General features: G+C 38.5%; 1 protein-coding gene across 7 annotated transcripts in view; it reads left to right on the forward strand.

The window, feature by feature from the left end:
- Positions 1-23,645, forward strand: part of ADD3 (adducin 3) — a 92,485-nt gene that overhangs the window by 19,889 nt on the left and 48,951 nt on the right. For 6 of the 7 annotated variants that reach the window (XM_041415374.1, XM_041415371.1, XM_041415373.1 and 3 more), the window contains one exon: positions 13,808-13,853. The exons of the other annotated variant lie outside the window; for it this stretch is intronic. The gene's annotated coding sequence lies outside the window, so the exon portion shown is untranslated. The remainder of the gene's footprint in view (positions 1-13,807; positions 13,854-23,645) is intronic. 7 annotated transcript variants of the gene reach the window in all.

Raw genomic sequence — 23,645 nt, forward strand, 5'->3', positions numbered from 1 at the left:
TGCTTAAAAAAGGAGGAGGAGGAATATTAAAACAGGAAGCTTGCATGCCTGACTGCTGTTTGCTAGCAAGCATATAGGCTGAGGCAAATTTAGGAGAAAGCTCATGAGATGTTTTGATAATTGCAGCTTGCAATTCCTAAGGTATTTGTCAAGTAGTTATGGTTGTTTTCCTACAAACACACAAACTTGTGCATTTTGCCAGCAGAAATGGACCAGGTAACAAGAGTTTGTTGAATGGAACAGCAAACGAGGGATGAGTTCATGTCAGGAAGACAGAGAGGGGAGAATACAGACAGTGTTTTAAGTAGTGCCTTAATAAATGTTACACTGGATAGGAGTTCTGTTTAAGTAGGTAACAAGTCCCTGTTTACATTTTGAAACCTGGTCTGGATAGGCAGATATTACTATAAAAAAGTAAAAAGAAAAGCTTAGCTAAAACCTCACAATTAGACTTGAATCATTTAAACATTCAACAAATTCAAGCTGAAGGTGTCTGTCCTGGTTTTGTTCACTTTCCTAACTGAATTTGATGTACAACTTCTCGGTGTGACTGCCTTGTAAAAGTAGTACATGAAAGTGGCTGGTTCTTGAGTTTGGCAGCTTCAGCGGTGGAAAAAAGTGAGTTGCAGAGATAGGTAAGGGTTTGTGTAAGTTGGCTGAGGTGCACGTACTCAGGAAATCTTACAATTCTATAGTACAGTTTTATTTTAGACCTGGATGTAGATTAATTCTGCTGGCCTTCAATGTGTATCTCATGCTGTCTTGCATCGCCATTTAATGGAGTATTCTGTTTGATCAGCACATGTTCCCTTCCCTCCTTTAAAGTAATTTCTTTTGAAGGGATCCAGGTGTGTGCAATAAATCCCTTTAGCCTAAGCTGAGCATCTTGTTAGAAATGCAGCTACTGAGAGGTGACTTTAAAAAGTCATGCATTTATTTTCCAGTGATGTTACTTTCATAGATTTTCTTCATACCTTAAAACTAATAAAACTGCAATGTGAAATTTAGTATCTTGTGCTTTATCTGTAGAAGGCAAAAGGTGTTAGGAAGCAAAGCCTGGGTGGGAAGAAGACTGCTGCACCACACAGCAGTCAGACTTTCCTGTTGCACTTAGTCCTTTCAGTCACTGTTAGCCATAGTCACCACTGGAATTCCTAATTTTTAATTTCCAGCTTCAATTTCTTAAACTGTAGAGCTGTCTCATTAAAAGTCTTATCTCCCCTTAATAACATTGTTATGAAACAAGGTTTTACACTTGCTGAAATTTGTCTTAATAGCATGGGCAGTTGTACAAGAAGTTTTTTAGTACCAGGCAAAGATGACAGCAGTGGTTTCCACTGCCTCCCCGGCATGTCCAACCTGGGCATTCTCATCTATTCAGTTTTAGTCCGTCTTTTGGTAGGTCACTTGATTTCTGCATGATTTGCTTGCTGTGTTAGGAAGAAGTAGGCTGAAATGAAGAAAATCCTACCTCCTAAACGTGCCTGGAGTGCATGCTAGGACTCATTTCCACAGCAGGCATTTCTTCCTCTCTCCTAAGCTGGTATGTGCTCCTCAGCACAGGAGCTTTTGAGTACAACCACACTTTGTGGGTATTTTGGATACAAAACCAATCACACTTTGCTTGAACGGAAATAAAGCACTGAAAAAGTTTTTTCTGCTTTTAGTGTTTCTAGCAGGGCAGTAAGAGGCAGCGTCCTTCTGTTTGGAGAAATACAATTCATCTCTCTTGGAATAACTCATAGAGTGTGTTTGGTAAGGAATGGCTTTGAGATTCAACAGGGAAAAAATACTTCATTATGTATTTTATATATATATATATATCCCACTGAATACAGAAGGTAATCTTAAGAAAGTGTGTTCGTGCCAAAGACAAGATCAAAGTTACTTGATATTTCCACATTGTGTTTACAGCTAAAATCATTGTTCTGGTTTGCATTCAGAACGATGCATGTGACAGGCCATTATCTGGATTATTCAGTGTGTATAATTAGACATTTACTTTCTTTTCCTTTCAGAGTATCTGCAGATTTTAAAAATTTGAAGTAAAAATTATCTGTGCGCTTTGATACAGTATTTGCATAATTAATTTGAGAGGTTGGTCAGAAGGATTTATTTTGAAGCTTTTGTGCCTAAAATAGGTTCCATTGATTTGTGGACAGAGATGAGCATTGATGTGTGTTCTGCAGTGGAATAGCATAGTGGAAATAATACCCCAGCCTGTGGTTATGTATTTGGGATTTCAGGGCTGGGTGTCACCTCTGGCCATCAGGCAAACAGTTTTAGAAGTAGACTCTTAACACTGAGGTTTTGAGGTGCATTGATGTTTTCCTTCTGAAAAGGAAAGCTGTGCAAAAAGAATTGTCACTGCCCAAACTGACACAGCAAACCAAGAGAGTTCCCTCTCAAGTTGAAATTAGCCTTACTCAAACACCTGTATTGAAACTGCTTTAGAAACATTTTATTTTCAGTTCATGATCATGATTTCTTTTCAGTTCATTTCACTGAATGTAGAGGGGACCTGGATTTATATTGAAATGTGAATTTAAGATCATTTTTAAAAACAAACAACAAACCCTGTGTATACTCAGAGAGAAATTGTGTCATGAAATTGATGGATAGCAAGAGTTGTTTTCCCTCTTGCAGGCAGGTACGTGTGTGCAACCTCTGTTGCTAAGCAGTGAGTTATGTGGCTGGTTGATAGGAGGAATGTTTTCTTTCAGAGTGCACCACAAACCTCAGAAGTTTTAAATTCTCCAAGGAATTCTGATTATTTTGGCCTGGAGGATCTCATCATCTGGAGTTCCCTGATGTAGCTGCCCTTCTTGCCTGAGGACAATCCCTGCACGCAGGGTGCAGCAGCAGCTGGGGAGAGCAGCCAGAGCAGCCCCATGCCATCAGGCTGGAGGGATGCTCTCCAGTGTGCCCATCACAGGGGGGAAACCTGCTTGGCATTCGTGGTGTGGAAACCTCTCTTGAAAATCAGCACCTTTTATCTGACCCACTTTGACTTCTTGGACAGAAAAGTTTTCTGCCTCACTAGTTAAAGATTTGTTTTTCCTCTGAAAGAGGAACCACGGGATGTGGGCAGTCAGATTTTCTAAAAGTCACAGCAGAGCCAGTGCACGCCTGAAGGAGCAGACTATATTCAGTGCCAGCTGTGTTATTTTTAGTGACTCTTCCTGCACTGCAGTTGAGAGGAGTAGGCTGGCAGTGGCTGTGAGCTGGTGTGCATCCTGTGCACCTCTGTGCTCTCCTCAGACAGATGAGTGCCTCACCAGTGAGGCTGCCACTTAAATTGCAGGTTCAGGATGCCAAAGGTCCAATCCCTTAATCACTTTGGAGTTTTGCTTCATGTGCCTTCTGCAGCTGATGCTGTGTTTGTTACAGAAGCAGCACAAACACAGAAATTTTGTCCCTTGGATTCTGCCCTGTTTCCTTAGAAACTAATTTCATACCATAGCTGCAGACTGAGCATCAAGTCACTTTTTGTTCTCTCTGTTAGAAATATGTAAAACCAAATTGAGGCAGGCTAAGTGCAAATATATTAGTCCTCACTTCTTGGCAGATTCTTCTCTTCTTTGCAGTGCATATTCTCCTACTGATAATTTTTCAACTTGGAAGCTCTAGAGAACAGGGCCCATTAGGCTGTGATTGCTACTCCTTTGATTAAAGCTATGAGGAGTTGTCACAGCTGGAAGTAAAACTTATTTTTAGTAGTTTGCATAAAATGTTCAGCTTGTGTATCAAGAAAAGGAAGTTCAGGGTTGCCTGAATGTTTATTGTCCATGTCTTCTAAATGAAAAAATATTGCAAATTTTGGGGGAAATTTGAACAGCTTGAAATGGAGGTGGAGAAGTCCTTTTTAGTAGAGGTATTGCTCATCTGATAACAGATCTCCTGGGGTTTTGTTTCTGATAAGTAATTTGACTGAGCTTCCCTAAAGCAGAGACGTGTTGCATCTTCACAACACTTCAGCTACTTTTAGTGACAAACCATGTTTATTCACTCTGCTGGTATTTGAGTTTTGGAGATGAGGAGGAAAAAACTGTGAAAGGACAATGTTGAATCATTCTAGAAACTGGCATCTTTAAAAGAAAGCAAGCAGAATGTGGTAGTGTTTGGGTGAGTTATTTCAGTAGTTATTTTTTCATGTGGGCATATTCATTACATTTTTAATTCATTGTTACCTCTCTGCTGTGTATTTCCTGCTCTAATGAACTTACTGTGGCTGTGGTAGGCAGCCGACCACGCATCTGTAATTGAATTTCTACTCCTTGGTATTCCAGAAGAGTTGCTGAAGGGACAAGAAGATACTTGACATGATCATTAAAAGTCATTATGCCGCTGAAGGGTCACTTTGTTGAATTAAATTCAGAGGTTCAGCTTGAAAATAAACAACAGTAGGTAGTTCTCTCTAAGCAAACACCCCTCTAGAAAGGTATTTTTCTTCCTAGTGTTTTCTAATTTATGTTACATTGGCATTTTTCCCTTATACAGGTATTAAATTAGCTCATTAAACTGAATTAGTATTTGAAATTAGTCAGATGTTTGGGTCAGGCATCAAAAAGCATTGGAGCTCTTCAATTCCTAGTTCAAAAGCTGAATGTCAAGCATCACTCATTGCTTTCATTAATTTTCCCTGTAACTAAGACACCAATCTGGCTTTCATTTAAACTTGATGCAGGTTTCTGGTGCATGTCAGCTGGAGCAGAGTAAATCTGCAAAATAGGTTTTAATGATAAGCTATAGTTATAGACTACCTTTGATCAAAAGAGATAGTGTGCCCTGAAAAACAAGGTTATAAAATACTAAAAGGCAGACTTACACTGCAGCTCAGATAAAGTAAAAAATAGGTGGGGTTTGAGGACATGGGGTTGAAAGTAAAACCAGTTTGAAGTAGTTTCTTGTCTTCTGCAGTTTGTGCTTTTTCTTCAAGTTTCCTCAGCACACTGGATCAGCAGTGTTGGGAGAGGGGTCACAGCACAGATAGTTTGATGAAAATGCAATTTTTAAAAATTGCGTGTTCCTGTGTCCTGGAGGAGCCAAGATGCAGCAGTCACTGCCAGAGGGAGGAATACCATTAAAATGGATACAAGTTCAAAAGTAAATATTTGTCCATGTCTCTTTTAAAATTTGTCTCTGATCTTAGTTTGGCAATAGTTCGTTTTATTTGCAAAGCTGTCACTTTTACTGTCTAAATAAACACTTTGGTACAATTGCTTCTATCCTAATCCATCATTCATGAACTTTCACACTGTTTGTAAGGGCTTTCGTGAAGAAAGGGTGAAAACGGAGGGGAAAACCAGTAATTTCTATTTTTAATTTTTTTTTAGAGGCAGCACTAGGAAATTATAAGCAAAGAAGTTGTATGACATCAGTAGAGCTCATGAGGGAGATTGAGTGAGGTCCCCAGAGAGAACAGTAATTTTTTTTTAAATAATAAGAACTAAAAAGATAACTATGGAGACAAGACAGAAAGATAGTAGGGAGATTTTCTTCGTTCATGAGCAAGTTTGACTTTCTTCTTAGTAATGTAAATACAGTCCAGATGGCTGGAAAGTACAAGATGCTCCCAGGGGTTAGGGTGGAGGTTGGCTGAATTAAGCTTTGCAGAAGTCAAAAGTGAACAAGTGAGATACAGAGTTTAAAAAAATAAAACTGTAGTTGGTTTTGATCCTTTCCCAGGTTTGGGGGCTGAATTGACTGTTTCATGCATATGATTAAATAAAAGAATATAAAGGGGCAATATTTCTGTTCATAATGTCATTATAAAATAGGATGAGTACTGGTGAAAACCTATTTTTCTTTCACCAGTGGAGTTGGTCAGTTTGTAAACAAATCATAACCTCAACTTCCAAATACAGCTTATTCTATTAAATAAGGGGCTTGGTATTTCAGAGGGGAGGAAAAGTGTTTCAAGATCTTTTTGTACATTATTAACTTTGCAGCAATAATTTGGTGTCATGGATCCAGCTATGGCTTTAACCGTAAGTTAATGCTGGAAGAAAATAATATCATATATTTGAAGTTTATGTTGTGAAACATCTTCTGATCATCTGTTGGCAGGCAGCCATTCCTTGTGGTGGTTTTGTCCTGCCTGGATGCAACTGGGCTAATTGCCCCACTAATCACCATTGGGAGAATAGGGAAAATCCTCTTCAGCCCCCTCAAACTTCAGCTGCAGGTCTTCACTTTTATTTCCACCATTCTCTCCCTGTTTGCAAGCACAGTATGCGAGGAGTTTTGTCAGTCTCAGAAAGAGCTGCAGAATGCCAGTGACCTTGCTGGGAATGCTCAGAAGTAATGTTGCTGCAGTAGAATGAGAGTGACACCTCAGCTGCAGAGCTGAAAGACAAAACTCTATGTGTGTGCAGCTTAAGAGGTGCTGTGGATTTGATGGCTTGCAAAATAAAACAAAATAGCATTAAAGGAAAAGGTGAGACTAGAGAGGAACCAGTGTCTGCTCAGGTGGTTGAAGCATCAATTTAACAAGGATCCCTTCTTAGTAAAAACGTCCTGAATGGACATTTTTAGGACTGATGTGTCAAAGGGAGGTTGCAAAAAAATTGCTGAGGAATTAGACATAGAATAAAAATGTGCTAGGTCTTGCTTTTACTTCATAGGAGAAAACACATGGAAAGAGTCTATATGAATTTTGCTTTGTATCCTTAGGCAGACCACTACTGCTATACCAGTGTTATAACTGTGAATATTTAAGTGTATTTTTTACATGTTAATCTAGTGAGAAGGGAGTCTCAAATGCACATACTGGAGCGAGTTGGGAAGTTGGTCTTGTTTCCTTGTGTGGGAAATGGAACCCAAGGGAGCAGAAGTCTTGCTCCATGGAGTGCCCATTTCTTTCTTGAAGCTTTGAGGCTGTGTTGGGTCTCTTGGGCAGAGGAGGAGGTGGGTGGTCTGTGTACAGCACCAAGAAGTTATTTCCAGTTGTGCATTTGAGGTGGTTGGCCAGCACAATGTGCCAGGAGTTCACATGGCAGTGGAAGAGGAGCAATGGGCTGGTGGTGCTGAAAGCAGAATGCAGAAGTAGCATGACAGAAGGGACTGGCAGTGGGTGGAGGGTAGGATTTCTTACAGCCATTAGTAGTCTGGGTGTTCTGGAAGGAGTGTTTATTGATAGGAGTGGGATCCTGCAAACCACAAGGAAGAGAGATTGAGAGCAGCTTTGGAAATGACCATTATACATTAGTAGGGGGGGTCGGAGGACAGTAATGAGACTGCAGTAAAAGCTAATGGGTTGAGGTTGACACTGAGAGATTGGTAGAACATGTGAGATTTGTCTCAGGGAGAAGAAAGCCGGAAACCTGTGTTAACAAAAGGTGAGAATGGAGTCATGCTGGGCCTTCACATTTCCTTTTCTTTTTAAAAAGGAATGTAAGATATTTTTTCTTTCAGGAAGATTTAAAATCTGAGAAGTCTACAAGACTTCAATATATAAGAATATATGTGGAGTGAGATAAAAAAGAAGCAAAGAGGGGGAAAAACAAGTTCAGTGGCATGAAATTGCAGCTGAAAAATCCTACGTGTCTTTTTCTTTACAATTGCCCAAACCTTGGGCATGGCTTGAAAATTATTTTACTTTAATGAATTTGGTGTACCTTTAAACTGTGCTTTTTCATTTTTCATAAGGAAGGCTAAAGGAGCACTGTCTGCCTCCTCTTGACGGGCTTTTTGGAGCTGCAGTTAGCACTTGTGTTTAGTCTGGTTTGACATACCCATTGCTGGAAGAGATGTAGTATATTACAGTATATTAACACACTTCTCTCATGCCAGTCTCAGCAGGGAGCTCACCTCTTTTGAAGGGAGCAAGGGGAGCAGAAGTATATAATGCAGAAACTACTTCCCTGAGGCCAGTTAGAAGGTCTATTGCAAAACTGTACCCAGAGTCAGATATGGCCATTCAGATGATTTCTGGCAGTGTCATTTCCCATTGCTTAGGCTATACTTATGTGGAAATTTAGTAATGCAGTACTTAAAATAGCCCACTTGAAACTAATTTTATTCTCACTGAGAAACAGTCATTAAGATCGATTCCAGAAAGCAACTCTGTTCTTTACAACACCAAACTGTTGAGCACTGGGCCTTCGTAAGTGGGGTTTATCAGATGACAAAAGTAAAATTACATAGCCAGTATTACTATAAACAATAACCCATAAAGTAATTGTGAATTAACACCTTCATTTTTGTATGTATTTATTTCAGCCAGAAGTAATAATTAAAGCTTTTCCGTTACTCTTCAATAGCTTTAATTTGTAATATTTTTCTAAAATCGGTCTCTGCTTCCTTATCAGCACCAAAGTTTCTAGTGATTGTAGTGCTAATTCAACTTGAGTATGAATGTTACATAAATTTTGCCTAGTAGTTTCTTGCCATTCTGAACATGCATCTTGGTGCAGGGACTGTAGGAAAAATTAAAAATGAACCGTGCATTTTAATGAAAACCAGCAAATAATTTCCTGCATCACTTGGTGTTACTATGTTCTAATTATGGTGATCATGGTGTGCTGTAGCTTCTGCTTTGCTTTTCAGTCTGCAGAGTCTGAGTAGTTCTCTAGCAACACCAGCGATATTAAATTGAAAAGTTTTTGGTGCATATTTTTTTCTTAGGATATTGACAGCAATAAAAATAAAAGGTAGTTTTTGAGTTCTATTCTAAATCTCAGTGCACTTTGATGTATCAGCTGAAGCGGGGTTTTGTTATCTAGTTAAGATAAAAACTGGAAAAATAAGTTTTGAATTACTATTATAATTAAACCAAGCTGTTTCTTGGTATAATTTATGTTTGGAGCCTCAGAATCATCTAAACAGGAGAAAAGTTGAATTCTCCAAGACCAGCAGTGTGCTGTGATGAAAGATCAGCTTTTGAGAGTTCAGTGGGCATCCCTTTGAAAGAAAACATCAAGAGATGCAGCAGATAAATAAAGCCTAACTTGAAAATTTTAGCTACTGGTTCAGTAACTCCTGGTAAATGGTTTTGTATGTGAAAATATGATGGGATGTAATGGCTATTTTATTATTGAGGATCTCAGAATATGAAAGTGAAGTATTGACATGTTTCATTTATGATGGTGACCTCTTCTTCTACGGAGCCATTGGAACCAGTTTGTTGTCGAAGCCTTGTTTGGGACACTAAAGCCGTATTCATTCTCCTTTCAGAAAAGCATGGAGGATTTTCCTATGTTCCCTCTTGAAAGGGGAATTCCAAAATTTGGAAACCTGTAAGAGTGGTTTCCTTGACTACAAGAGTAATAATCTCTCTGCCATGAATTGTAAACACTTCCACACTAGCAAAATCTTTTTATGTCTTTATCTGAAGTTAAGACATTTGTCTGTCTTTTCTACCATCCAAAATTCTTGACTTGTTTGGCAAACTAACTCATAAAGCTTTGTCTTTCATTGGCTCTGTTTGTTTTGGTTTTTACTTTTGAAAACAATTTGGTCTCTTTGTAGCACATTCCAATTTTGTTCTCCTTTTATGACTTGTTCCTCTTGCTTTCTTTCAGCCTGAATTGAGAGAATTAAGTGCAGTTGTAGCTCTGATTAAAATCTTGCCTTAATTGAGTTGCAAATTTGCAATGACATACATTGGTCAGGGTGCCGATGTAGCACCTTTCCCATTCCTAGCGCCTTCCTGAATTCTGGCAGTACTGTGTTTTCAGTTGCCTATGTTCATTTATCCTGTATTTCTCTCTTCACAGCATGGAGTTCAGCACAGAGTGTAAATTGTTTTCTCCATGATAGTGATTTGTTAATTATATGTCAGGAAAATTAAGTCCCTTTGTAAGTCCTGTCTTGCCTTTCCCTTGAGGTATCTCTGATACTTGATCTCCTTGTGCAGTTTCTGGTAGAATGTGAATTCTGAGCACCATTGCTGTACATATACACAAACATTTCCAGCTTCCTTTGGAGGGATTAATGGTGTCAGCTGACATTGCTCAAATAATCCTGAATGAAGAAGGTGGTGAGGAAATCTATCCATTAGTCTTCTAAGGTTCAAAGAGTAGCATTGCTTTTCCTTTCACTAACTCAGTTGAGTACTAGCCCATGTTTTTGTGTCTCACCTGCCTTACTGTCAGGGAATGCTGTGGGAATGAGTCTTGTTACTGATATGCTGAGTTATGGTTGGGGATAGGGGTCTGTTTTGGGTTGACAGGATGCTAACAGTATTTAGGGGAAATTCGACAAATAAGTAGAAGATCACAGTTTTGTTAATCAAATGTGCTAAATAATTAGGCAGCAATTCTCTCTGTAACCCCTAGGAAATATGTTTTTGTTAAGTTTCTCAGGTGCTGATTTATAGTGAAGATGTCTTGTGGCCCTGGTATGACAGTTCTGTATTCTATTATATCATCTGTTTTGTATGCTGAGTGCTGAGAATGGAAAAGATGGAAACATGGTTAGATTGTCAGTTGTTTCCAATGAAGAAATCTCTGTTTGGTGGAACTGTTTGCATTCCTGTGGTCAGCAGTATAAGGAAATACCATGTTATGAAAAATTCCCAATTGTTTCCTTAAGGGCTCTTAGAGTTGCACAATCTTTTGATGGTTTTGTTTGTTACAAAAAAAAAAAAAAAAAAAAAAAAAAAAAAAAAAAAAAAAAAAAAAAAAAAAAAAAAAAAAAAAAAAAAAAAAAAAAAAAAGAAAAAAAAAAAGAAAAAAAAGAAGAAAAAAAAGAAAGAACTTAGTTGCCAGCTCTTCAGTTTGGAACTCAAAATTCTCTTAAATATTTACTAGGGCTTTGCTTTTATACTCAAGGTTTGGATTCAAACCAGAAGTGTATTTTCCTAATGCACACTGATCAGTCATTATAATATGAGTAGCTGAGGAAGAGTATAATTTCATTCCAGGGCAAGTTTCATTGGGATATCCCAACAGTTACTGGACTATCCATCATTGTGATTACTCATAGTTTCTGGATACAGCTCTAAAACATTACTTCTGTAAGAGAGGCAGAGGTAGCTCTCAAGTAACCAAGTGGGTTTTGCACTTTAATTCCCAAGATAAATGGTATTTCTGACACAAAAATTCTTTTGTCCTATAGGATGAAGCCCACACTTAGCATTTAATTTGTACTTGCATTTTCAATATCCTGTTAGGATTTGTGTAGTATGTCTGATTTCTGACATATGCGGTTATTCAGATATATTGAAAATTTTTCCAAAGCTGTTCATGCTCAATATCTTACTGCTGTCATCTCTTGAGTTAAAATCCATCTCTCTTCCTAATTTATTCATCCAAGAATGTATATGGTTGTTGTTTTCCCTGATCTGAGACCTGACTCTGAGTTTGTTCTTTAATGTGTGACTGTTACTCCTTCCCAGATTTTCTTTTTCCCATTCTCGATATGATCTTCATCCTTTGTTACTGATTATATAATTTTATTTTGGGCATGGAGGCATTTAACTGATGAACAAGAGCTGAGAATGTGACTTAAACAAAGTGAAGACATTTCCTGACCAGTGCCTGTGTCAAGGTTTCTTGCTCATACTCCAGGGGTGGGTAGAATGGGATGAAAGACCCTGCTGGGTTAAGCAGAGGGAATTGAGTCGTGGCACTAAATGGCAGAGTAGCTTGATAATTTTCACATATTTTTGTTGTTTTAATAATGAGAATTTTCAAGTGGGAAGGGATGAATAGCTTATGAAGGTTCATTGAGTGGTAATAAGGAGAAGGGATGTAAAGTAGAAAAAAGAGATTGTAACAAAGAGCTTGTGACAAAGGACAGGAAAAAAATTTTCTCAATAGCATTTTACCTTTGCAGTGTCACAGTTTCTGGCTTTCTCCTACAGTACCTCCTTCTACTGAGAGCTGCAGGATCTGCAGCTTGTGCAGTGCCCAGAGATGGGGACAGAGCTGAGCAAGCTGCCCCTGGCTGTCCTGGGGCTACGCTGGCTCCCCTGGGCAGGAGCAGGGCTGTGCCACGCTGGGGAGACTGAAGTGGGGTCAGACACCTCAGATATGGGCACCTCTGTGCTCTGCAAACCAGTGCTACTAGACCTGAAGCTAGAAAATTGGAGAGACTGAAATTTTCCTGTCAATGCCCTCTGGAAACAGTAGCTGCTGGCCTGGAAGAGAGCCTCTTCTTGCTTGTGACGGCTACGCTTAAAATAACATATCAGAGCTTGCGTAAAAATAGTATTCCCTTATCTCTAACAGTGTGAAGTAGATGAAAAATAAACTGTACCCATGCCAAGAATAAACAGTCACGTTAGAGTGTTTAAATTCCTGATGCTGTGGAGTACTCACGCTCTAGCATGGCATTTTGGTGCCAATGGATTTCTTGTTCTTTCCCCAGTCACTGCCATTGCTTTGTGTGCTCTCTCTGCCAGGGAGCAGTTGGCAGGACAGCAAAATGAGCAAATATGCCCAAGCATCACAAAGAGCACCTAGGCAGAGAATTCTGTCCCCTAAATCTCCCCTAAATCTGTATTCCTGTCAGGTCTAAAAGTAGATGAAATAGTCTTATGGCTGTTTACCTGTATTATACCTGTAATATTCTGTATAAGTACATTGTTCATTCCTAAATGCAAACTTGCTGAGCAAGTAATTGACTTTATATAAGTAAATAATTCAGGGAAAATAGACAATTTGGGCAATAGCAAGATGCAATAACGTCTTATTTTTACTTCTCTTGGAATTTTGTTTTTTTTTCTTTTCTTTAGAGTATCTTGTAATGATGGTGTCCTCCAGTAATTTTGTATAATTCTACTTGCATTATTTTTATGCACCTTGGTTTTTTGGAAGTCAGTTCTTTACTCCTGAAATTCATACAGCACATTGAATAATCCAGCTTTTAGTGCTGGTGGGAAATGGGACAACCCGGCTGCTGTAAGTGTTGAAACTAGGGAGGTATTTGTAGTGTGATATGCTGAGAAGACCTAAGCAGTAATCCTTGAGGATACTACAGTGAAGTCATAAAAGAATAAAAAGAAAAAGCTGAGAGTGGTTGAAAGAGTCTGTTACAACCTGATGAATTCAAATGGGGTAACAAGTTGGTGAGAAGTACCAGCCTTGCCTCATGGTAGGCTGAGCTCAGTGTTTTCACAATGCTTAAAATGTCTAATTTGCAATGTACAGATCTTAGAAAATGTAGCATATGTTTTGTATGCGTGTATGAAAGGAAGGAGTCTGGCCCCTGTCCCCCAGGAAATAATTGTTTTTTCTTGGTGGAGTGGCTGAGGGAAAAAGGAAAATGATGGAAATAATTTGTCAGGTTTGACTGAAGATAACTTGTGGTCAAATCCTGTGAAGACAAAAGATGATAGAAGGAAACAATTGCTATTTTATTTACTCATTTTGCATTCATGTTAGAAGATGAATGCAAGAGGAAAACCCATTCCTGCTCGGGGGTGGGAAAGGGTCAGAGCAGGGCGGTTGTTTCCGTAGGAGCTCTGGGTACTGGCAGCTGTCAGTGTTTGAAGGGAGGTGTTGTGTTCCTGTGCTGTGCTCCTGTCCCAGCTCAGGCTGCTCTGGAATTCAGCTTCCTCAGGGCTACCAGGGGAGTTGTGGATTGTGGTTGTTACGCTCTACTTTAAAAATGCAGCAGGTAGTCTGGATTTTCTGAGTTGTAACCTGGTCAGTGTTGAGATTTCTACTAGATGCTCTTAAATGAGGCTTCCATTTAAGATTTTGTTATATGAAAAATGCATTATATGATAACAAAATAAAATGTAATTCAATGAAAAGTTCTGAAAAGGGGTTCAAGAAGATACTGTAAATATACAGTACACAGTATATATGTTGAGAAGCCTACCACAAGTCAGTCATGTCTTTTTTCTGTTTTACAGGTCAACTGTATTACTAGAGAGGAGGAGAGCTGTGGAAAAACTCAAGGTACCCAAAACATATTGCTGCCTGAAATCTTGCTGTGTTCTAGTGTAACAATATTAAGGGGGAAGAGGGAACTGAATCAGTGAACTGCCACTTTTAAAGTGGTTTCATTAAAAACCACATACAAAAAGCCCCATCACAATAATCTCATTAATGTTGTGCAAAATACTTTTGTGGATAAAGTTTTACCTTAGCTTTGGTGTGCGGACAAGAGTCTGAACAAAGGTGCATAATACTTGCTCTAAATGTATAATAGAATTGCATAGACATAAGAGTTTTGAGGTGTCCTGCAAGTTCCAACCCCAGTGAGGTGGATATTCCCTCTTTGTGTAGGGGGTTACAGGCACCAGCTGATGATAAATATCACCAAATACCAGGGAGTGTGGTGACTGGAGCTTTGACTTTCTTCAGGGCAGTTAGCAGACTTAGCTAACAACAGTTAACTGCTCCATGTACAGCTCCTGAAGATGCAAAAGGAGTGGTATGAAGATGGCAGAACCTGACAGCAGCCTGGATTCTGCAAGCTGGAACCTGGGGATTCTTTTATACATTTTTCAGACACTTCTGTTAATGTCTTACAAGTGTATCTTTGGTATAGATAACATATATTGTGTTGTGGTTTTTATCTTTATAATAATAGGCAGCAAACACTCTTACAGTGGAATATTTTAGGGATTTGAGTACCTAATCTCTTATCTGAAGTATTTTTTGTCTAGCACTCTTTTCTATAGCTCCCCAGGTCTTTATTAAAATAAGACAGTGTTATAATTTGCATTTTCATGTCTGTTATGTAACTAAAAAGACTACATTAAAATAATCCTGTTGCTAGCACTTGGATAGGATTCTTTTGAAATATTTTTCTTAGTTGGAGAAAGTTTTTCTCCTTTCTTTGCTGTGAAGTATTATCTGTGAGATGCTACACATACCTTGCAAATGGAACACTGTGAGGCAGAAGCAAGGAAGAAGTCAAAATATTATCACTTCATCAAAATGGAAAGACAATGGCTTTTGGTAATAAAAGCTGATTTTATACTTGTGTGCACTTCAAATTGAGAGGAGCTGAGCTGCCTTCTTCCACTAAGAGTTCATCAACTTGTTACTTTGAGTAGTGATGTAGTGAACTCTGGTCCTTTCTGTCCTGTGGATGCTAAGTTTGTGTTGTTTGTAGCTGTGTAGGTTGCTTGTGCCATGCATGCACATGCAGTTTGCTACAGATGAGAGTAGAGTTTATATGGAATTAATGCCTCAAATTTCTACCATAAATACAGCTTTTAGAGATGAGTTACATTAAGTCTTTGTGATTGATGGAAAAAATAATGGATGTTTTCTTTTTGTTTGAAGAGTGTGAGAATTTAAACGAAAGGGCAGCACAACTTATCGTCCTGGTAAAAGCAAAATGAGTTCAGTTCTTGACCTGCTGGTGGTAGTTATGCTTACATTGCAGGTGGTACAAAACTACTCATGTCTGTTATTTAGACAGAATTGAAAATACAGGAGAGCAAAATCTGTCTGCTGTCCAAGAACAAAACCAACAGTGTTGTTGTCATTGATGTGTTCATCAATAATGCCTTTCATTTCAAGAAACTGGGTAATTTCTTGATCCTTTTACTTTTGCTTTAAGGTGATTCAGATCATTGGTTCCACCTTGAAACTGAGGTCTTATGTGATGCTTGGGGTATTTAAAATACAAGATGTTTTCCTGGGATCTTGGGAGAGTGCTAGACTTGGAGCCCCAGTGTGGCTGCATTCCCTGCAATGTTGGACTGGCTTCTCCTGCAGGCTCCTGGTAAGATGAGAAGCTGGCAAAAAGCATAAAAAGGAACTAATGTGTAGCTGGAAAAAAAGATACAAGGGACTCTTAGACATTTTATCTGGTGTCTCCAGTGCTGAAGGAGAGGTTTCTATCTCTTTGCTCATTTTAGACAAAGGATTTTACTCTTGACGTTATTTTGCCCCTCACTGTGCAGAATCTGTCAAATCCTTTTCCTGACACTTTCTCCCCCATCAGTCCCTCAAAAAGACTTCAAAAGAGATTTTTCCCAATTGAAAAAGGAACCAGGCATGGCCTTTCTAACTCACCCTGCATTTGAAGCATTGATAAGTAACATGTGGCTGGCTCCAAACTGCTGACTTTCCCAGCATTTAAAAAAAACACGGAGTATGGTTTTAAAAGAAACTACAGGATTGTTCTCCCTTCTTTGCAATTGCCTTTGTGTAATGTCTCCCAAGAGGTTTGATTCTTTTCTGTCTGAAGCAGTGAGAATTCACTACTGTCTTTCTGATTAAAACATATTGAAAAGAAATGTCAAATTTTTAAAACTTTTCCATATGGGAAGGGTTTCTTTATTCATAATCTGTGTCACGCTCTTTAAGTTGTAACTTTCTTTTGCATTAATGCCTTTGGATCATCACTATTTGGAGGTGCCCTAGCAGAAAGAAAAATATTATTTTTAGAACTTGATACTGAGTAAGAGGAGCCTGGAATCAAAATCTACTGTCATGCATAATTGTTTAAACCTGCTATGGAGTTTGGCAAAGGTAGAGACTGACAGGTCTTTTCCATAAAATCTGGTTGGGGCTTCATCTTTAAAGACAGGGAATGCCTGAGGACAGCCCTGATCCTTTTAAGAAGAGGCTGAAGATGAAGAAGAATGTAACTTGGGGAGTTTTGAGCTTATTCAATAACTCCAATCTGAGGCATCTCATTATGATGGGAGAACATATTAAAACAATGGCCTTTTTATTTTATGTTGTAAAGAACAATCTAAAAATGAACTACAAAAATACAGTAAGATGCATAACTAACATAAATCTGTTTTCTGATCTATCACCTCAATTGATTTTTCTTTTAAAAATAACAATAAAATCCCAAGCCCTCCCTGAAATACACATGGTGTAGCTGTATTACCCATAACCATTTAACTTGGTCAAATAAAATTCAGCATTGTCTCTTAGTTGTTGGGGAAGCTGCACTCTCTTCATGTTGTCCCACATGGTTTGTGTAATTAGATCTTGAATATTGAAATGTTCAAAGGGTTTCTTTGGGCTGTTTTTGAAAACATCTCACAAAACTCTTAAGCAAGTTGGTAAAGTTGATACTTCTTTTTTAATCTCCCTCTCTGTCTCTCTGATATAAAGCATATTTCTAAGCTGCAGGTGGCATTACTCATTTAGACTTTTAAAATCCCCTTGCACATAGTACTGAGAAAGAGGTCAAAATAGGGCAGAGCAGGACAGACGCCAAAGTATTTTTGCATGCTAGCAGTGTAGAGTTGACTAAATCTTTTGTCTGTGCCCTACTGAAGTGTCAGCCTTCAGTGTCCCATTCCTGCCACCTGTACACATCCTGTTTTCCAGCTCTGCTGAAGGTCGTATTCCGAACTAGGCTGCTGTAGTGTTGATGGTTTTGAGCCCCTGGGCTTTCTAATCCATGAGAGAGGCTAGATGTGTTTGTGGGACTATTTTAAGCATCCTCTTGTGCTTTCCTCCCACCCTGCCCATCATCTTTCAACATTCCCTCTCCATTCTCCAAACAGCCCTCACCCTTCCAGCCCATCAGGGAGGAATTGGGATGAACATTGGCTCAAAATCCCTTTAGGCATGATGCTTCCTAGAGTCAAACAAGGGAAAGTGTTTAATAAGTGTTTACTCCTGAATGTATTCATGCAAACATGGAAAGATTGTGTTCTCCATCTTCTGTCAGCTACCAGCCCTGATGGAACCATATTTAATCATCCTAGAAACCTAGGGTCCTCTGGTTAAATGTAAATTTATTGTCCCCTCTGAGCCCCATTGTCAGTGAACTTCCTGATTTTGGTCAGTTTTTTAATTGGTGCTGTTTGAGTTGCCAGATGTGGCTCTTCAAATGTCAGTGACTTTAGATAATCCTGTCTGCATGAATGATGAAACAGAATATGTGACACAAGTGTATTTCTGCCTTAAATGCCTGTTTCAGTAAAAAGAAGTTGTCTTGCAGTCTGATAACAAAGAGAAAATTAAACACGGATCTGGGCTTATACACATTTCATACAATTATATAATCTGATGGCTTTTTCTCTAGAAAATTAATTTGAAACTTTTTTATTCCTAGTATGAGAAGTTTCAATGCATAGAAGTCTGAGTCATTGCTTTTATCTCACTAAATATTTGTAGTTGAAGGCAGCAGTATTTGTTCATGCCATATTTGCAATCTGTGTTTTTCTTGTTCGGACTGAAAGGTAACCACATTAATTGTGAAGATGATTTGTATTTAAAGTCCTGGTTGGACTTTTCTTTCCTGTTGAGATGAAGAAACTCTCTGGAACTCAGTTCCTGTTTACTTGGCTGTCTCAACCTTGTCCTGTATGGATGTGACAGTGGTGTTTTATCTCCTCCACTTCTCCAGCTTTCCCTGCTGGTGGTAATGCTCATGCTGAACCGAAGTGTTCACTGTGACCAGTTCACCAAAACACTGGAGCTCTGCCCAGATACTCGTAACAAATGAAATAAAATGTCGGATATATATTGTGCAAGTTAAAGTAATCAAAGAGAATTAAAACAAAAACATAAAAGGAGATCCTGTTCAACATTTCTATAGTTGTTGCCTTTCTCCTGAAAAAACACTTGCTTTGTGCGTAGCTCCTGCTGCTTTTAGTACATATGTGAAAGAGCTGTGCAGTTGTTGGTTGTGTCTTTAATCATTATTTTAAAAACACAATAATTTTCAGCATAGATTGTTGTTACAAAATAGAACCTGGTTCTGTAACCTCAGCACCAAGTGATGATCGTCTTGTCTCAAAAGAGCCAAATCTAAAGTTTCCCTGGCATAAACAGATTACATTTGAGCACTTGTACTGCTTCTCTCACTGTGATGGAAAGCTGGAGTAGCTTAGAAGTTGAGGATGAGGAAGATTAATAAGTAAAACAGGAAAACATCACTCTAGGATACATCCAGAACTGCTGCTACTTTGATGATCCATAGCAGTAAGGAAGGCTTATCCAAATTCCTACAACCTTTTAAATGCGAATTGGGTGCTTGAAGCAAAGATCCCACTTCCTCCTCGGGCAGGCTGCTAATCCCTGAGTTTGTGCAGAATTTCTGGAGCTGTTACTTCTGCTGAGGATTTAGGAAAAATACATTCAGGCTTTCCAAGACAGTACAGCTTTCAAAGGCTTTATTTCACTTATGTTAAAATACTGAATTGTTGCTGCTGCTGGGTTTTTTTTTTCCTTTTGTCTTTTGCTTTTTTTCCCCCTCGAGTGCCTGGAACATGTTGAAGAGTGTTGGATTGCTCTTTGCCATTTTCCCTTCCCGAGGTCCCTTTCATGGAAACAGTTTGCTGGCAGCAGATAAGTTTCTGTATCTCATTCCCAGTCAAATTCCTCAGTCCATGTGATAAAGAGTTTCATGGGAGGCAGGAGGAGGAAGAGGACAGCATTCATGTGAAGTCTCTGATTGCAGCAGGGAGCAGAGGAGCTTGGCTGGCACCTCCAGAAGGAATTGTAGGGAGTTGCTGGGCATGGGAGAGAAGCACTGGAGCTCTGGTGTTCACCACACAAAAACATTTTCCAGCTGACACAAGAAGGCTGTTAAAAGTTAGTAATACAGATTGTTTTATCACATCCTGTTAATTATAAATTAATGAAGAACAGCTCTGCAAAGAGGAGCTGATGTAATTCTTCAGTTGCTTGTGACATGGCGATCAGATTTTCAGCTCTTTCTGTATGATGTTGGAATTAAAGCTGGAAATGCTATTCGAAGTTGCAGACTGGTATATTTTAAGTGATCAGGCTTATAACTGCAAGAGAATAGATCTACCTTAAAATTAAATATTTTTTCCAAAAGATAAACTCTTTCTACTTTGTTAGCATTATAGCTATTAATGAAATGACTTTAAATGTGTCTCTCTACATCTACCACACTGTACTTAATTTTTTTTTTTTATTGCTCCTTGGCAAAGGAATAAATCTGTCCCTGATGACTTAAGACTGCTGAATCTTTGTAAAGCATAAAAAATCCAAATGTGGCTAGATGTGTATTAGCTCACCATTGTGTGTTTACTGTGGAGATTGTTGGATTTTACCAGGTTTGGCTTTATTAATCAGCTGCATAGAGTGAATGAGGAATATGTGTTTTAAAACTGGATTTTTTATTTTCTAATGTAGTTATAAACCTTGAAACTCTCCCACTCAGTACCAATTTAACTTCAGCAACAGCCTGTGGGTTTGTGATTTTTTCCCCCTTCACTTATTGAGCTGTATTCAGAAGTTGTAACATCCTAAGGATATTTAGAAAGTCAGTTTTTTGTTTCCCCTCTGGTAAAGCTGGATTTGTATAACTTGACAATTCAGCTGTAGTAACATGGAGGTTTTCTGTGTCTGCTAATGACCAATGACTCTTCATAGAAAAGAGTCTGTTAAATGTGGAAGCAAGTTTAAGACTTGGTTTTGTTGTGTGTCAGGTTAAAACAAACTCAGTCAAGTTCTTTGCAGCTGATGCTCCCTTAATTCTGCTCCTCCTGCAGAGCGTAGGCTGCTAACTGAGACTTGCCAACACTCAAGTCTCTGCTGGTTATCAGCGTGGAGTGCTAGGAGCTGTGATTTGTGGTGTGTCATCTTAGGCTGAGGGGAGTCTTGGTTGAAGGGGAATGGGGTAAAACAATCACTAACAAAACATGAAAGTCTGCTTTCTTTATGCTCCACGTTCAGGAACAGTTTGTGCAGTGGTTGACAGTTGCAGCTCTTCCCCAGTGTCTACGCCTTAACGTAGGGATACAGAGGGTTTGATGTCAAGAAGTTCAGTTTGAAGCTTATCTGTACCAGTGATTGGAGTAACCTATAATTATCTTAATTTAAAATTCAATTTAATCACTTTTTTGGACTAACAGTAGTGCAGCTACACAAATTGGTGACTGAATTGCTAAATGAAATGTGTTTATATTCCATGGAAATGGACCACTTACACTTCACATAGGCTGTTACTTTAGATTAAGTTAATTCTTCTGGTAAAGTAAAGTAGTTAATCCTTCGAATATTACCATGAAACAACAGCAAAACAAACCCCTTCGCATTGTTTGCAGTGTTTGAGTACGAGTTCCTTAAAAAAAAACAAACCAAAACAAAAAAAAAAAAAAAAAACAAAAAAAAAAAAAAAAAAAAAAAAAACAAAAAAAAAAAAAAAAAAAAACAAACACCAAATTTGAAACATTGTAACACACAATACCAATAGTGGTTATACTACGTTGAATGTTTGTGGCAGCAGTCTGCTGCCATAAAGGTATGGAAGGAAACAATTTTGTGTTGTATCCCAAGCCTGTGGATACAAGTCTCAAGCTTGCTGAAGGCAGTGACTTGAGAAAATATCAGTGTTGCTCTCAGCACGTTTGTGTCTGGATAGCAAAGCTGTTCTTCCCTGGCTCCCAGGAGCGTGTTTGTGTGATTCAAGTTCAGTGGTCTGAGCAGTGCAATTTCCCTGCCAGCCTCCTGCCTTTGCTAGCCATAAAAATGAAAATGCTCATTATGAGGAAGTTAAAGCCTGCAGGTAGTAAAGTGGCTTTTAAAAGAATGAATTAGAAGTTGGATAAAATGCATACACATCCACTGAAGACTTCAAACTTTTTGTTGTTGCTGCTTTTTATTTTTAAGAGGCAAGGAGGGGTTTATAGCAGGGTTTAGGAATCTCTTAGCAACAAGGAACCGTCTTTCAAAAGTTGAAGTTTTTGCTGAAGAAAATAGAAGAGGAAAAAAACCTCTCTCACAAATTAAATTTTAAAGTATAATAAGTCTGGCCAAAAGATATTCTGAGAAACAATTTGCTAAAGATACCAGAGCCAGCAATAAATCCTTTAAATTGAATCATTTCAAGTATATCAGGAATGAACATCCTGCCAGACAGACTGGAGAGCTGATAGATGACTGAAGTATAGAAGAAGTACATGGTGAACATAGGGCACAGTAAAAAAGCTAAATTATTTTTATCCAAATTGACTTTCCTGAGATATTTTAGGGCAGAAACTTCAATTTGGAGGTCATATTTTGAGAACTGGTCTCAAATTGAAATGTTGGTAAAAAAGATTTTTTAGAACACAGAAAAAAAAGCATCAAATTGCCAGGAGTAGATTCCATTTACCCAAGAGAGCTTACAGTAACCACCAGTGACAACATTGATCTGGCAACCATGATCTGCTGCTTAAAATGGCTGCGAGATCAGAGCAGGAAGATAGACAAACACAACTTCAATGTATTAAAAGCATTCCAGGAATAGCCAGGGTACCACACACCTGCAGGTCTGTACAGGCAAGCTGGTGTGTTTCATTAGGAACAAAGACCACAAAATTGCTAAATACGTGGGCAAATGCGTGGGCAAAATCTCATCTCAGGATTTGAGGGAAGTGCTCGTGCATTTCAGATAGATGGCCTTTAACCTTAGGGTGGGACATGCAGTTATTTAGGTCTCATTTTTCTCCTCTTCAGCTTGCAGAGTTGAACTTGCTGTTGGTGTGAAATGCAAAAAAAAACCCAATCATTTGCTCTGTAATCGTATAACTTTTTGAAAAAGGTACTTACTTAACAGCCAGGAACAGAATACTATACCACAGTAACTTTGTGATAAATTAGATGGACCTCAAGAAATAAATTCCAGTCTGTTTTTACTGGAAACAGTGGACTCTGAGAATACTATAGCACAGTGTAACTTTGTGATAAATTAGATGGACTTCAAGAAATAAATTCCAGTCTGTTTTTACTGGAAAAAGTGGACTGAAATTAACTGTATTGCCTCAAGAGCACTAAATGACACATATGTAATAAAAATCTTTGACTGCTGATGTACATTAATTTAGATGTGAATGTTTGTTTACTTTTGGTCAGGTTCTGACCACAAGATGTAGGTGAAGCTTACTTTGTGGTATGTGTGGCATTGTCACTAGGTAGACTCCTATGAAATCTGCCAAGTCTGAATTTTCTCCTGTCTTTGTATGTGATTGGCACACATCACACTGAAAGTTTGTGACTCTTTCTTACATTACTGATTACATACACTTCTTGGTAAGAAGATACAAAATAAATAAGATCAAGTGTCATATTGGCATCATACCAGGCTTTAGGAGAAAAATATTGTTTGTACTAAAAGCAGCTTCAAGCTTTTTCACAGCTAGAGCCTCTTTAAGGTACTTAATGATGGTGAAATAGCTTTAAAGTGAAACAGATTTGCTAGACCAGCTGAAAGGCCCTCTCCAGCATCTGTCAGCTTTACACCAGTTTTGTACCAAAAAATTACAAAATGAAAGAAAAACCTCACCAGAAAGGCGAGGTTACTTCCATGGAAATATTTTCTTTCACCAAATCTTTCCCTTAGGCTTTGGGAATATACACTTTAGATAAAATTATGCTGCTCTCTTTCAAGCATAAAACATGAAGTTTGCACCATTGCTATTTTGCACATTGTGTCATATGGAAGAAAGCATATGTTTGTAGGTGGGTACTGATAAGCTTGTATGATTTAGAAAAGTATTCAAAAATCCTCTCATCTTCCCCATAACTTAGTGTTACATGTCTGCCATGCATCATGCCAATTCAACCCTGGCTCATCTAACTGTCATATAAGGAGGAGAGCTTACATCAGCTTTTACAAAATACATTTCAGTGCAGTACATTCAATACATTTCACTGCAATAAACTCTTTATTGCCATGAATACAGCAAGGTGCTTGTAGTGGGCTGATGGATATGAGGGGTTTGTTGTTGCCTTTACTCCACTTTCAGCATGAAACATTAAAGGATTTCTACTATAAAGGAGTGTTAGTTTATTTACATGTCA

The sequence above is a fragment of the Onychostruthus taczanowskii genome, unplaced genomic scaffold (genome assembly GCF_017590055.1).
Source record: "Onychostruthus taczanowskii isolate IOZ18803 unplaced genomic scaffold, ASM1759005v1 scaffold5, whole genome shotgun sequence".
In the NCBI taxonomy this organism is placed as follows: Eukaryota; Metazoa; Chordata; class Aves; order Passeriformes; family Passeridae; genus Onychostruthus; species Onychostruthus taczanowskii.